The sequence below is a fragment of the Mandrillus leucophaeus genome, unplaced genomic scaffold (assembly GCF_000951045.1).
Source record: "Mandrillus leucophaeus isolate KB7577 unplaced genomic scaffold, Mleu.le_1.0 Scaffold198, whole genome shotgun sequence".
Taxonomy (NCBI): Eukaryota; Metazoa; Chordata; class Mammalia; order Primates; family Cercopithecidae; genus Mandrillus; species Mandrillus leucophaeus.
Window position 1 is genome coordinate 2648912 of NW_012102009.1, and position 16410 is coordinate 2665321.

General features: G+C 39.3%; 2 pseudogenes across 1 annotated transcript; both read left to right on the forward strand.

The window, feature by feature from the left end:
* LOC105538742 overlaps window positions 1-935 on the forward strand; it is a 95140-nt pseudogene extending 94205 nt beyond the window's left edge.
* A 9691-nt stretch (window positions 936-10626) lies between these two features.
* On the forward strand, window positions 10627-11370 carry LOC105538718 (annotated as a pseudogene). The gene has a single exon (XR_001005953.1). The product of XR_001005953.1 is annotated as a transcription initiation factor IIA subunit 2 pseudogene (transcript).
* Window positions 11371-16410: the final 5040 nt, after the last annotated feature.

The following is a 16410-nucleotide window of genomic DNA, read 5'->3' on the forward strand; positions in this document are numbered from 1 at the left end:
AATCCCTATTATCCAATGACTTTTTTGGCAGAAATAGAAAAACCCATCCGGGAACATATTTTCCTCTATCCTCCCTAGGCTGGGGCTGTCTCAGGTCTTAGGACTCTGGAAGGGGACTGACGGGCAGAGGCAAAGAGATTGCAGCCTCTGCAGTTGGCCAGGCCAGGCTCTAGGGAAAAAAGCAAATGCTGGGCTAGGGTCGGGGGTGGGTGGGGGCAGATCTGGTGCTGCTGGCAGGAAGCACTTTATCTCTGACCTGGCCAAACATCCTCCAACCCCAAAAGAAATAAGCATTGGAAGTTGGATGAATTAGCCAGGAAGTTTGCTCCTTGTACATCCACTGGTCCCTACAAGCTGAGAGTCTCTCATCATTTTCCTAAGGAACTGACTTAAGTATACCCTGACAGGAGATGAAAAGATCTGCACACAGCGGTTCATTAAGATTAATGGCAAAGTCTGAACTGATTTAACCTACCCTGCTGGTTTCATGAATGTCATCAGCATTGACAAGACCAGAGGGCATTTCCATCTAATCTATGATACTAAGGGTCACTTCGCTGTTCATCCTATTACACCCCAGGAGACAAAGTACAAGTTGTGCAAAGTGAGAAAAATCTTTGTGAGCACAAAAGGAATCCCTCATCTGGTGACTCATGACGCTTTCACCATCTGCTACCCTGATTCCCTCATCAAGGTGAATGACCCCATTTAGATTGACTTGGAGACCGGCAAGATTACTGATTTCCTCAAGTTTGACGCTGGTAGTGTATGTATGGTTACTGGAGGTGCTAATCTGAGACAAACTGGTGTGATCACCAACAGAGAAAAGACATCTTGGATCTTTTGATGTAGTTCATGTGAAAGATGCCAATGGCAACAACTTTATCACCAGGCTCTCCAACAGTTTCGACATTGGCAAGGGCAGCCACTGCTGAAGAGACTGGCAGCCAAATCAGTGGGTGAAATGATCTCTAAGTTACATGTTAGAAAGGTCTTTGTACTTAATTAAAGATAATACAGCATGAAAAAAAAAGAAAGAAAGAAAACCCCATCCTAAAATTCAAATGGAAACTCAAGGGTCCTGAATGGTCAAAACAATATCAAAAAAAAGAACAAATCTGGGAGACTCACACTTCCTGATTTCAACATGTACTACAAAGCTACAGTAATTATAACATGTGGTGATGCCATAGGATAGGTGTATAGATCAATGGACTAGAATTAAGAGTCCAAAAGTAAACTTTCACATATATAGTAAATTGATTTTTAACTGGGTACCAAGACCATTCAGTGGGTAAAGAATAATCTCTTCAACAAATAGTGCTGAGATAACTGGATATCCACATACAAATGAAGGAATTTGGACCCTTACCTTATATTACTTACAAAAAGTAACTCAAAATGTATCAAATACCTAAGTGTAAGACCTAAGATTATAAAACTTTTAGTAGGGCAAAAGCTTCATGACACTGGATTTCACAATGATTTCTTGGACATAACACCAAAGGCACAGGCAACAAAAGAAAAAAAATAAGACAAATTGGACTTCAAGAAAAATTTTAAACTTTGTGCATGAAAAGACAAAGAGTAAAAAGACAACCTACAGAATGGGAGGAAATACTTGCAAACTATATATCTGACAGGGATTAATATCCAGAATATATAAAGAACTCCTAAAGCTCAACAACAAAAGATTCAATTAAAAAATGGGCAAAGAACTTGAATAGACATTTCTCCCAACAGAGATATATAAATGGCCAATAAGCAAATGAAAAGATGCTCAACATCACTAATCATTAGAGAAATGCACATCAAAACTGCAATGATATACTACTTCACACCCATTAGAATGGCGACTACTAAAAAAGAAAACAGAAAATAACAATGTTGGTGAGGATGTAGAGAAATCGGAACCCTTGTGCACTGCTAGTAAGAATGTAAAATGGTACAGCCACTGTGAAAAACAGCACAGCAGTTCCTCAAGAAATTAAAAATAGAACTATCATATAATCCAGCAATTCCACTTCTGGGTATATGCCCAAAATCATTAAAAACAGGGTCTTGAGATATGTGTAAACCCATGTTCATAGCAGTTACTCACAATAGTTAAAACATGGAAGCAATCCAAGTGTCCATCAACAGATAAATGGATAAACAAAATGTGGTATACACTACAATGAAATAATATTTAGCCTTATAAAGGAAAGAAATTCTGACAAAACAGAGATGAACCTTGACAACATTATGCTAAGTGAAATAAGCCAGTCACAAAAAGACAAATACCGTATAAGTCCACTTATATGAGGTACTTAGAGCAGTCAAAATTATAGAGACAGACAGTAGAGTGGTGGTTGCCAGAAGCCGAGGGGAGGGAGAAGTGGGGAGTTGTTATTTCACGGGTACAGTTTCAGGTTTACAAGATAAAAAGAGTTATGGAAGCCAGGTGTGGTGTCGTGTGCCTGTAGTCTCAACAACTTGGGAGGCTAAGGCGGGAGGATCGCTTGAGCTCAGGAGTTGGAGGATTTAGTGCACTATGATTGCACCTGCAAACAGCCACTACACTCCAGCTTAAGCAATATGAAACTCTATCTCTTTTAAAAGTTTTAAATTTTTAAAATAAATTTTAGCCTGGGTGTGGTGGCTCATGCCTATAATCCCAGCACTTCGGAAGGTCGAGGCAGGCAGATTGCTTCAGCCCAGTAGACCAGCCTGGGCAACAGGGCAAAACCATGTCTCCACAAAAAAACACAAAAATTAGCTGGACATAGTGTTGCAAGCCTGTAATCCCAGCTACTTGGGAGGCTGAGACGGGAGGATCGCTTGAGCCCAGGAGGTTGTGGCTTCAGTGAGCCAAGATCATGCCATTGCACCCCAGCCAGGGTGACAAAGCAAGGCCCTGTCTCAACAAATGAGAATTAAATGAATTTTTTAAAAAATTTTAAGAATTAAGGAAATGGATGGTGGTTGATGGTTACACAACATTATGAACATACTTAATACCACAGAACTGTACACTTAAAATGGTTAAGATTATAATTGTTATGTGTATTTTAACACAAAAAAATGGAGGTGTGTTATGTGTATTTTAACACGATAAAAAATTACAGGTATGGTGGCTCATGCCTGTAATCCTAGCACTCTGGGAGGATCACTTGAGCCCAGGAGTACGAGACTGCAGTGAGCTATGAGCACGCCACTGCACTCCAGCCTGGGCAACAAGAGTGAGACCTTGCCTAGAAAAAAAATGGAGGAAAATATTTATGCAGGGGTGGGCAGTATGCCATTCAAATAGCATGGATTCAGCCCAGCATACTGACTCATGCCTGTAATCTCAGCACTTCAGGAGGCCGAGGTGGGAGGATTGCTTGGGCCCAAAAGTTGGAGACCAACCTGGGCAACAAAGTGAGACCCTGTTTCTTAAAGAAACAAACAAACAAACAAACAAAACACAAAAAAACAAATAGTATGGTTAACGGTTAGGAAGGCTACTCTGAGGAGGTGATGACTGAGCACCTAGATGTAAACTAATTAAGGAAGCCAGTAATGTTTAGGAATGTTCTCTTCTACATGAAAATAACACATTTCCTAGAAACATAAAAGAAGATATGAATATCTAGACAGACATTCCATATTCCTGGATGAATACTCTAAATTATCTCATTTTTTCTCTAAATTAATTGACAAAATAATTCTAAGATTAATCCAGAAAAATAACTGATATAGAGTAACCAATAAAATACTGAAAAAGAAGGATACTACAGAGGAATCTGATCTCCTAAATAATAATAAATCTTGAAATCCATATTAAAATACTGTTCAAGAACAGAAAAATCAATAGGGAAAGAATGGATTATTTAAGTGTTATTACAATTGGGCAACTGTTTTCTAAAATTTACATTCCTAACTCATTCCTCACACCAAAATTATAGATGACAGAACCTGCAGAAATGAAAGTAAGCATCTCTGAATTTCAGCGTTTTGTAAAAAACCTAGAACATCGTAAGTTCTCAAACACTGTATGGCAAATGAATTAATAAATGAATGAGATAAGACATAGAGCTTCTTACCGAGGAAATGAAAGGAGTCATCCTGCATTTTTTTATTTGTTTAATTCACTTGTTTATCCATTTAATTCACCTATATCGAACACCCACGTGGTGCCATCAACATCTCAAGGTATAGGAATGACTGAAGTCTCAACGTGTCCAGGAAGGTCGATCATATTTTTCACAATAAAGGACTCCACCCAGGTCCAATTTTCAAGCAGATCCCCTTTTACCTAAAAGGTACTTAGCATTCTGGAAGCCTCAGTATTGTTCCATCCATTAGAGGAACCCAGATGTGGTTTGCTGACACAGTACTAACAAAAAGAGTGGGTCTTCTAACTCATCTTCCTTAGCAGCACAAACTCTTCCCACCCTAGGATCAGAAACCAGGCTGAGATGTATGGAAGCCTCCAGTACTAGGCTACCCAGACAGAAAGCAACATCCAGGTCAAAGCATCACTGTCTGACCACATGACCCTTCTACACCTGGGTTCCCAAGGCACTGCTAGGAGTCGACAGCTCCACCTAGTGACCAGAGTCTGGCCTTCATCAAAGGCTCAGGCACTGCAGCAGTTGAGAATTTCTCTTTATGGGTATTTCCTCAGGCATAAATAATACAACTAAAACATACGTTTTCATTTTCTACTACTTATGAAATAAACATTAATGTTTTGTGTTTTCAAAGCTATGTAAGTCAAAAAAAATCCTTTAATAATGTTTATGGAGAACTGAAAAATTGTTACCTGATCTCTCGTAAAAAAATTCACAGTGAAAAAACAAATAATTCTGTGCAAAAGTCTGTTTATTAAACCGATATTCATCTTACAACAAAATCAGAAGTTAATAACTAAGGTGTCACTGATTTCAACAGACTATTTCCATCAAACTTTAAAGTTTGCTCATTTTTCATTTAATTAATAATTTAATACCCACCCCCCCTCTACCAACACAACCCATGGGGAGAAAATAAGTGTAAAGCTCTGACAATATAAAATGCTGTAGAAAATAATCCTGTCAGTCATATTGATAGCTAGAATGATTTGCCAGTTTTTATAGCCATCATAACAGCAGCCTGTGATTTGAAATCTTATAAAAACAGGAAGCTGTGTACTTAAAGACATGCCTAGAATTCCTGATGTGATGGGAGACAATTGTTGTGATCTGTTGCTGCCACCAGCAGGCCATTCTCACAAAATGGTATTTTCCCCTTTGCTTTTTGTTTTGTTTCCAACTTATCTACCGATATTTCTTGACCACCACATTCTTTAATCAGGATAATTAGATAAAATAACAAATCTTTTTCATGGGTATCCTCAGTAACAATCACTTCTTTAAAATCTACCATATATAACCTTTTTAAAATTTATTTAACAAACAGGCCTAATCTTTCTGCTTATCTTTTATTCTTTTTTTTTTTTTTCAAAAGCTCCTAAATCCTTGCATTTTCTAAATCAGGTTCCTGGTAAATATATCTTAATATGAGAACAAGTGATCCTGGCATAAAAGGTAGAAGCCCACAGTTCCTCACACTGATGACTGCTATAAGATATTCTGCCGGGCGCAGTGGCTCAAGCCTGTAATCCCAGCACTTTGGGAGGCCGAGACAGGCGGATCACGAGGTCAGGAGATCGAGACCATCCTGGCTAACACGGTGAAACCCGTCTCTACTAAAAAATACAAAAAACTAGCTGGGTGAGGCGGCGGGTAACCTGTAGTCCCAGCTACTTGGGAGGCTGAGGCAGGAGAATGGCGTGAACCCGGGAGGGTGAGCTTGCAGTGAGTCGAGATCCGGCCACTGCACTCCAGCCTGGGCGACAGAGTGAGACTCTGTCTCAAAAAAAAAAAAAAAAAAAAGATATTCCTTAAATTTTCATTTAGCTTGTGAATTTAAGCCTGGTGCATACAAACAAGTTCTATAGCCACATCAACCCGGGATCAGATCCAGCTCTTAGCATTGTGCTCTTGGGAAGCATTTAACCTTTCTAGGCATTACTATCCTCCCTGTAAAATGAGGATAATAAATAATACCCATGTCTTAGGATTGACAAGAGGAATAAATGAAATAATGCATATAAAGCATTTAGCAAAATGTCTGGCACATAGTAAGCCATCAATGAATGACTCATTATTACTATTATTAAAGTGTAAAAATTAAGAATTCCGTATAATCAGAAGCCAAATCAATGGCAGAGTTCTGACTAGAACCTCCAAATCTGCTGATTCCAAGCCAAGGGCTTTGAACATCGTATTGCAATGATGCTGACTTTCTATTTATCTAATTAAGATGAAGACTGTGGTTCTTTTGGGATAGGCCAAAATTGCTGCAAACATCACTTTTCAAATATGAAGTCCTTTTTAAGTCCAGAATTATACAAACCATTAGGTTCCACTGGACATCTCTACTACATCTGAAAACAGCTTTCTCCCCCTTGGATGACAGAAGTGGTATTTTTATGGTAATATTCTCATAAGAAGCAAGTACACGAGATTCCTCTCTAAGCTCTGAAATTTTTCTTTTGCAGAGCTTCTCATAAATAAAGCAGCTCTCTATTATGTGTTTCTGTCTGGCAATGCTATTCAATATGTTCATGGTGGAGCACAGTCATGAGGGGCGCTCTCCAGCAGTTAGTGGAAATAATTTCTAGTCTACTTGAAAGTGGTAACCAATGCCAGGTTCCTTTGATGTCTTACTGAGAAAGCTGCCATGCAGCATAAGACAAGGCAGTGTGAATTCCCGTCTCGCCTGTGGCTAAGTTTTGTGGATCAGGAGCTGGGGAAGACCAGAAATGCCAAAGGTCTACTTTGCTACAGAGAAAATAAGTGAAGTGACCATGTCTCAATGGTAAGTCTCACATAGGTACCTTTAAAATACTGTCCTATAGATTCTTATATCTCCCTTTCAACTTGAATGAGTAATCATTCTGGACTTGCTGTCTCATCAAATGTTAAAGTATATATTAATTATTCCTATGTCTGCAATGCTTTCTAAACAAGGATTTCTAAAAATTTTTCCACCCTTTGGAGGTTAACTTATTGCATGGAAACTAAATACTGGAGGTTACTGAGTTCCAAGATTAAAGGGGGAATTTACAGTGTTTGCATCCCAAATTAGCTTTATTAAAGGGACTAGAAAGTTTTATAAAGGGTATGGATTGTTAACAAGTGATAGAAAAATTTATTGATCTCAATCCCATCTCAATACACAGGCACCAGAGCCTTCTTTATTGCCTATTATATTTTTTAAGGCTCTAGTTCTGCACAGTCAATGGTGGTTCACAGTGTATGGGAAACAAATGGACAGCAATGCTCTTTGGCATTTGGTCAACCCTCTGAATCATGTAGCTCTTTCCCATCTTTTAAGGGCGTAACCACTTCTAAGAATCTGATCGCCAAAGACAATATGACAATATAACTAACTGATCTCAAAGCCACTTTTTAGTGCCTCCACTACAGAGAAAGTGTTTGTACTCATCCAATGGTCTTTCCCTGTCCCACATTTCCCTTTGTTTCCATAGAAAGGTTGGACACCACAGATCATTCTTCAAGCCCTCAACAACTTGCTAAGCAGGTACTCACCATGGGTCAGGCTCTAGGACACCATGGGAAAAACTGAGGCAGGAGCACACTCAGCATTTAAGGTATAGCAAGGGGGACAGTGGGAATGAAGTGTTGTTAGCAAAGGGGAGATGAGGTCAGAAAGATAATAGAGCCAGATCATGTTAGGCCTGGAGGCCACTGTGAAATTTTTAACTTAGACTCTGAGCGAGAGAAGACTGAAGGGAAAAGGTAATAAATAATTTTTTCCTTTGGTAATTAAGAGCAAAATTACCAAATAATCAGAAGTAGATACCCTAGTATTAGGTACTATGTTTCCATCACCCTAGGCATTGCCAGAGGGCCTTCCACACACACACCCAGGCACCTCAGGATTGAGCCAGAAGTTCAGAGAGGCCCATAACCTGGTTTCATAAATCAGGCCATGAACTGGGATCTGAACAGGGGCTTTGGCCACCCCATTCACCTTCCTCTTGCTTTCTTACACTTGCCCACTCCTAATTTCCCTAATCTCTGCCCCAGGAACTTCTCCTTAATCACTAGACTGAGCAGGATAGTGGCTGCTCTGTGTGATAAACCAAGTCCCTTATTCCAGCTGGCATGCCCTTGACTTGGCCAGAGCTGTGGCCCCTCCTAACTGCCTCTGGACTCTGGTGTAATGCGTGAGCCAGCTTAAGTTAGTTTAGCCACTGAGTAGAAGAGAACATGAAGGCCAGGAAGGAAAAAAAAAAAAGCATCACTCACAGCTGCCTTAGAGCCACCTTGTTTGATGCCCCCTGAATTAGAAACTGATTTCCAAGGCCAACCATTCGGGGGGAATCTGGCTACATTCCAACCTTATCGTGTTTAATGAGGCCTCATGATGAAAACACAAGGCTTCTCCTTGATGGTTCCCTCCTAAGGTAGAGGTTTGAATAAATAAAGGAAGAAAGATTAGAGGAGCTGGTTTCAGATAATAAAGCTAGCAGCATATGCTTTGCTAGTGATTGAAATTTAAAATATGAATAGGATTCAGAGGATAAAGGTTAATGTGACACACTATTGCTACGGTTATTGCTAACAGTAGAAAATAGTCATTACTTGTTAACATTTCTAAAGCGCTGATATAAGCCACAGGCTATCAGCACTACTGCTCCTCTCATTATGACAGATTAAATAACAATCATATAAATAATCACTCAGTCCAAAACTTGATAACAAATTCGACAATGCCAAAAACAAAAACAAAAACCATAGCCTATAGGTACACCAATGTTCTTTGCAAAGCTCTTATAAACTACTTTTTCAAAGCTTATTAGGTACCACACTCCCCACCATACCCAGTATCTAGTGAATGGCTTTACATCCATTGGTGTCATTAAAATTGTGCTGACTGTCCATTGTCAGAGGGAAGTGCTTCTTCACCTTTCTGGTGAAGGGAGCTCAGTTTATTTAACTCCTGGCCTCCCTTTGCAACCTGTTTCACCCTTGCCCTTGGGAGATAGTGATTTCTCTGACTGGTAAATTTATCAAGAATATCTCCACCTTGCCATGTGGTTAATTTGATCAATGGGATGTAAATGAAAGTGTGGTATGCAATTTTGAGAATAAGCCCTTAAGAGGAAGTCTTCTCCTTCTCTTTTTTGTTGGCTGAAATGCAAATGTGATTGCTGGAGCCAGTGCATAACACAAGGTGGAAGCTGCATAATAGGGACTGGGGAGCCACAACAAGCTAGGAGCTGGGGTCCCCAGCGACTGAAATTACCACACCAGCCCAGACTGCCGTCCCAGACTTTCACCTGAGAAATAAACTTCTACCTCACTTAAGCCCCCGTATTTCAGGTTTTCTGACAATTACAGCCACAAAATAGGAGCAGGGAGTCCAAGAATGCTAGGGGAAAGGGAACAGCCCAGGAAAAAGTCATTAGAGGATACCCAGGGAAATAAGTCCAAATAAAAAGTTTAGTGACTGAGATTAAGCATGAACAAAAGGTATATAAATAAGAGGAAAAAACAAGTATTTGGTGAACCATACTAACAAGTCATGAACTTGTATTTATACCCTAAGATTTGTATTCAAGTACATATAATGGGTCCTTGTTAATAAGCATATATATATATTAAATGAATATTCATAAAGCACTTAGAAGAGTCCCTGGCACGCAATGAGTATTACACAGCTGCTATTAATTTAAAATAAAATAAGTAAGAGTAAATGATGTGATGGTTAATTTTATGTCAACCTAGCTAGACTATGGTGCCCAGTTGTTTGGTCAAACACTAGTCTAGAGGTTGCCATGCAGGTATTTGTGGATGTGGTTAACATTTACACTAAGTTGTCTTTAAGTAAAGCAGATTACCCTCTATAATGTGAGTAGCCCTCATTCAATCAGCTGAAAGTAATAAAAGCAAAGACTGAGGTTCCCAAAAGAAGGAATTCCTCAAAACTGCAACATGGAAATTCTGCCTGAGTTTCCAGCCTGCTGGCTTACCCTACAGATTTTCAATTTGCCAGCCCCTACAGTCCCTTTAGCCAATTTCTTAAAACAAATAAATTCCTAAGTATATAGATAGATATAGAGATATAGATATAGACATATAGAGAGAGATCTCATATTGTTTCTGTTTCTCTGAAGAACTCTGACTAATACAAACGGAAAGTGAAAACAGGCCTGCTGTAGAAGTCACTGGAACTCTTTGTTGACAGCCAGCAGGTGGGATAAAGGACCCACTAGAACCTTGCTCAGTGCACTGTCACTTCCCGTCCCAACCCTACTTTCATGGCCCTGAGGAACAACCTCTACAGAACCTCAAAAGTTCAGTCACCCTCCTTCCCTTGCTGCCGTTTTAGAGCAGAAGATGAAAGGGACCACGATGGTCACAGTTCATCCCAGAACTAGCAGTAAATGCTTACAGGTATGGGGTTTCTTTTGGGGGTGATGAAAATGTTCTGGAATAAGACAGTGGTGTTGGCTAAACAACACTGTGAATGTACTAAATTCTACTGAATTGTTCACTTTAAAATAATCAATTTTAGGGTTTTCTGCGGTGGCTGGAGAGGTGGTCGGGGAAGTAGGAACCTCCTACCAGGCTCATGGCGGCTTCTTTCCGCTCCGCGGCGGGAAGCGCCTTCCCCACAGAACATCAATGCAAGCTTGAATAAGAAAAACAAATTCTTCCTCCTAAGCCATGGCATATCAGTTATACAGAAATACCACTTTGAGAAACAGTCTTCAGGAGAGCCTAGATGAGCTCATACAGTCTCAACAGATCACTCCCCAACTTGCCCTTCAAGTTCTACTTCAGTTTGATAAGCCTATAAATTCTGCATTGGCTCAGAGGGTCAGGAACAGAGTCAATTTCAGGGACTCTCTAAATACATACAGATTCTGCGATAATGTGTGGACTTTTGTATTGAATGATGTTGAATTCAGAGAGGTGACAGAACTTACTAAAGTGGATAAAGTGAAAATTGTAGCCTGTGATGGTAAAAATACTGGCTCCAATACTACAGAATGAATAGAAAAAATATGGCTTTTTTATGCCATCTTCTGTTATTCATTGCTTTTGAAGAGAAGCATAGAAGAGACTTTTTATTTATTCTAGAACTGCAGAAATGACTACACTGTGCTATACCAGAGAATTCCAGTAGAAAGAAACTTATAACTCTGTAGCCTCTTACATTACCTTTATTATACAGCATGAAAAAAATAACTTTTTTTAATGACAAAAGTTGTTGCCTTCCTAAGAACCTTCTTTAATAAATTCATTTTAAAACTCTGAAAAAAAATAATCAATTTTATGCTACATAAACTTCACTTCAATAAATTTTTAATTATGATTTATAATATGTGAATTTTACCTCAATTTTAAAAAACTGCAAGATAAAAAAATTTAAAAAAAAAAGGGAAATATCTCCACCTTCTTCCTCCTGGAAATGAGTTTGCTTGTAGAAAACACAAGCTCTCAAGGCAGGGTGCAGTGACTCTTGCCTGTAATCCCAGCATTCTGGGACACCAAGGTGGCTGGACTGCTTGAGGCTAGGAGTTCAAGACCAGCCCTGGAAACACAGCAAGAGCCTATCTCTACAAAAAGTAAAATAAAATTAGTCAGGCATGGTGGCACATGCCTATAGTCCCAGCTACTAGGTAGACTAAGGTAGGAAGTTACCTTGAGCCCAGAAGTTCGAGGCTGCAGTGAGCTATGATAGTGCCACTGAACTCCAGCTGGGGCAACAGAGCAAGATCCTATCTCAAAAACAGCAACAACAAGAAAACAAAAAACACAAGCTTCTTCTGTGCCTCCAAACCCTGAAGCTTACCTGGGAAGCATTTCCTCGTGGGTAGGACAGAGCTCAGTATTAACAACCCACTTGGGTAACAGATGTAAAGTCAAGTCAATCAAGTAAGCTATTATAAAAAATGAAAGGGATATTTTGACCTCCATGTATACTTTTTGTTTCCCACCTTAACAAAGTATGAAAGCTGAAAGAATCCCAGAGCTGATAGCTCCCACTAATGGTGGTTTTCCACACACATTCAGTCTTGTCTCACATGACCACATGTATCCTTGGTACGGAGAGACTGAGATATTTGGAAGCCTAGCCTGGACTCGTAAGACTTCCACTCTGCTTTTGCAATCCTTGCTTTCTCGTTGCTTGGTGTGTATGTTTTCTTAAAGATGAGTAAACCTAAAGCTGGATGCAGCCCACAGTGTCTTGTGACCTTGTGTTTTTGTCTTGTGAGTTGTCAGTTTGAGCAATCTGAGCAGAAAGGGTAGTCAATCAAATCAACTGCTTCAGTGTTAAAATACCATGTCTATTGTTCTGTGAAAGGATAAACATAAGATTCAGATCTCATGAAATTCACACACTTTAATCCAAAACCCAATTCTTTAATTAATTCACTTGAAAAGAGAACATGATATGAAACACTCACATTAGTTCATTTTTTTCTTGCATTTACAATCTGTCTCAGGAACCTGGCATGGTGAAATCACAGAAAAGGCAGGACAGTGCACTGGAAAGAGCTTCAGATTTTGAGTTAAAAGAGAGGCTGGTGTTCAAATTTCAGCTCTGTCACTGAATGATCTTGAATAATTATTTAATCTCTGTAAGCCTTAAATCTGTAAAACAGAGAAAATAGAGTATTTGCTCTGTTCAACTCTCAGCATTGTTGTGAGGAGCAAACCACTTAACTTTAAAGAGATAAATAAATGTAGGTTATCACATGTTTCAAGCACCTGATTTTCACATGTTCATTTTGGTCTGTTTCAGAAAACCTTTGATCCTATCTTATCTAATTTATTTATATTAGTCCATAATGGCTATACTACATACATAATAAACAGAGGTTTATAAATACTAAACTTTTACTTAGCACCATTATATTTATGTAAGAGATGGAAGCATTAGATTGACATTCCTACAGGTTTTCTTTAAACAAATGTAGCAGTTGTAATTTTGTTCCCCTCAGATGCTAAACAGCGGTATACATCTGTATTGGTCAGAATTGTCCAGAGAAACAGAACCAATAGAAGATAAACAGAAAGAGATATATAGATATATATAGAAAGAGTTATTCTGGGAATCAACTCACATAATTATAGAAGGCAGGAAGTCCCAAAAATCTGCTGTCCCAGTCTGAGTCTGAAGGCCTGAGAAGGGGGTAAGGGGTTGCTATAGTCTGAATGTTTGTGTCCTTCCCAAATTCTTATGTTGAAACCACACTACCAATGTGATATTAGGAGGTGGGGTCTTGGGGAGGTGATCAGGTCATGAGGGCAGAGTCTCATGAACGGAATTAATGCCTTTATAAAAGAGGCCCAAGAGAGACTCCTTGTCCCTTCCACCATGTGAGGTCACAGCTACACGGTGCTATCTATGAAACAGAGAGCAGGCCCTCACCAGACACTGGCTCTGCTGGTGCCTTGTTCGTGGACTCTCCACCCTTCAGAACTGTAAGAAACAAATTTCTGTTGTTTATGAGCTATCCAGTTTATGGTATTTTGCTGTAGCACCTCAAATGAACAAAGACATGGGTGATAGTTTAAGTCCCAGTCTGAGTCCAAAGGCCCGAGAACTAGGAGCTCTGATGTCAGAGGATAGGAGAAGATGGATGTTCCAGCTCAAACAGAAAGTACTTTTACCCTCCCTGCCTTTTCATTCTATTCAGGTCCTCAAAAGATTGGATGATACAAACATCATTGGTAAAGCAAATCTCTTCTAGAGGTAAAGGCTAATCTCTTCTGGAAACACTCTCGCAGACACATCCAGAAATACTCAGGAAGGATTTTGACTCCCAATTTCAAATTCTAACTTCATCTATAATTACTACATAAACTATGCATACCTCCAGAGATGAAATTTTTAATAATAAAACAGGGAATGGGTACAGTGGCTCACAGCTGTAATCCCAATATTTTGGGAGGCAGAGGCAGGAAGACTGCTTGAGGTCAGGAGTTTGAAACCAATCTGGACAACATAGCATGATCCTATCTCTACTTCAAAAGAAAAAAAAAGGAATACGTGAAAATAAATATGTTGCAGGTACAAAGGATTTATTTTTTATTTGTTTATTTATTTTTGAGACAGAGTCTTGCTCTGTAGCCCAGGCCGGAGTACAGTGGCATGATCTCGGCTCACTGCAACCTCTGCCTCCTGGGTCAAGCAATTCTCCTGCCTCCGCCTCCCAAGTTGCTGGGACTACAGGCACATACCACGATGTCCAGCTTATTTTTGTATTCTTAGTAGAGATGGGGTTTCACCATGTTGGCCAGGATGGTCTTGATCTCTTGACCTTGTAATCTGCCCACCTTGGCCTCCCAAAGTGCTGGGATTACAGGTGTGAGCTACCATGCCCGGCCGGATTTTTTATGCTGTAGATATCTATGATGTCATATATTTTTTAACTACTCAAAAAAAAGTCTTCAGTATTTTGTTTACATTTCCTCAAAAAACAAAAATAAAGGAATTGTTAATTTTGGTCTGCTTTGGAATTTTATTACCTTCTTACTCAAAAAAATAATTTTTTAATAAATCTTAAAAAAATTATAAAGATTAAATTACACCAAACACTTCAGGTTTTCAAGTAAGTATAACAAACTCCAACAAACTATTGTCTGTCAAGGCACTTTTTTTTTCTTTTTTTACAATTTTTACATCATAAAAGCTATATTCTGAATTAGTATTGGTTTTGTGAACAACAGAATATCTTAGGGATAGAAGTTTGTAATGGTTTGAAGCAAAGATCACAGGTTAGCTATAGAAAAGTGCCATAGGAAACTGGTCTAAACCAAAAACATTTATATCATGCAAGGTAAGACAAAATAATATCCCTTTCTACCAAGTCATGTTGAAGCCTTCCTTGAATACCAAAATAGCAATATCTACAAATCCCTCTAGGATACAATATATTAATTTGGGAACAAGTCAGAAAAACAAAGCCATATGCTAATTATACATGTTGTTTGCTGTGAGTCACAGTCAAAATTTTAATCTTGCCAACATAATATTAAGACACAGTTGCTCAGGCAATGTGACTGTAGGCCATAATTGAGCCACTCAAATGAAATGCCAGCCAGATTTTTTTCACTCGCTCCTTTGTCATACACCATTTTAAATGGATGGATAGACTGTCTAGAAGTTTAATTCTGCAGATCAGAGCTGCTCATGTTTAAATTCACCTTTAGTAATTCAATCCTAATGAGAACGTGATTGAAATGTATTTACATTGTCGTTTAGAGCCAGAACATTATGACATAAAGCTGTGTGAAAGGTGTATTTGTGTAATTAGAAATGAATTATGTATGTGACTTACATTATTACCCATTGCAGTGACAGCTTCTGTCAGTTCATGCAGCAGATTGACAGATCGCAGAAGCAAAAAGGGGAGTCTGGATGCTGTCAGATGCAAGAAAAAACTGCTGGCTCTGCTTTCTTCAGTGTTGAGCACAGCTCCATGCTCAGCAGTTGGCCTGAATAAATACCTTGAAACTGAGATCTATGAGCAAGGAATATGATCATGGTGGTTAAAGAAGTAAAAGAGGTAAAGTACCTCATTCATTCATTCAATTACTAAATAGCTATTCTATGCCAGGTCCCATACAAGGTCCTGAGAATATTAGGATAAGATTAAATCCCCATCCTCAAAGGATTCCACCGAGAGAGAGAGAGGGAGAGCGTGCGAGCGCATGAGCATATGGACTGGGAGCATAGAGAAAGGGAAAAAGGGAAAATTCTTATGAACAGCACCTCTCACAGAAAAGTTGCTTTATATGTGCAAACCAGGTGTTAAGGTCCTTTAATATGTGGATAAAATGAGTCTAAACCCCCACAAATCCCTGGCTTGTCGAAGTCCAAAGTCTTTCTCAATTCCCAGAGGGCGGCCTTCTATACTTCTCAGCCTCTGAGATCCCATGCCACATATGCTACCTTTATTCCATGTGACATGGGTTCTCCCATGAAATTCAGCCTCTTCTGAAATTTCTACTGCAAAATCACTCTCATGCAGGATACTGGAAGATTTCAGAGTAAGGCAGAGAGATGGATGGAAGGTTACTTCCCACATTACTTGGCAAACAACTTTATGGAGAACAACAGCTATCTACTATGAAAATAGGGCCCAGCACCCTTACCTAAGGAGCTGAAATGGTCCTTTGACAGATTTGTCTTCAATTGAGATAAGGGTGCTGGGTCTTTCTACCCAGCATCCACCAGTCACCAAATGTCAGCCAACCAGGGGAGGAGCATAATCTTGGGTGAGGCAGATCCTCTCAGCTGAGGGCTATTCTTGGGGAAGATTTTGGTTATAGGTGGTCCACAGGTGATGCT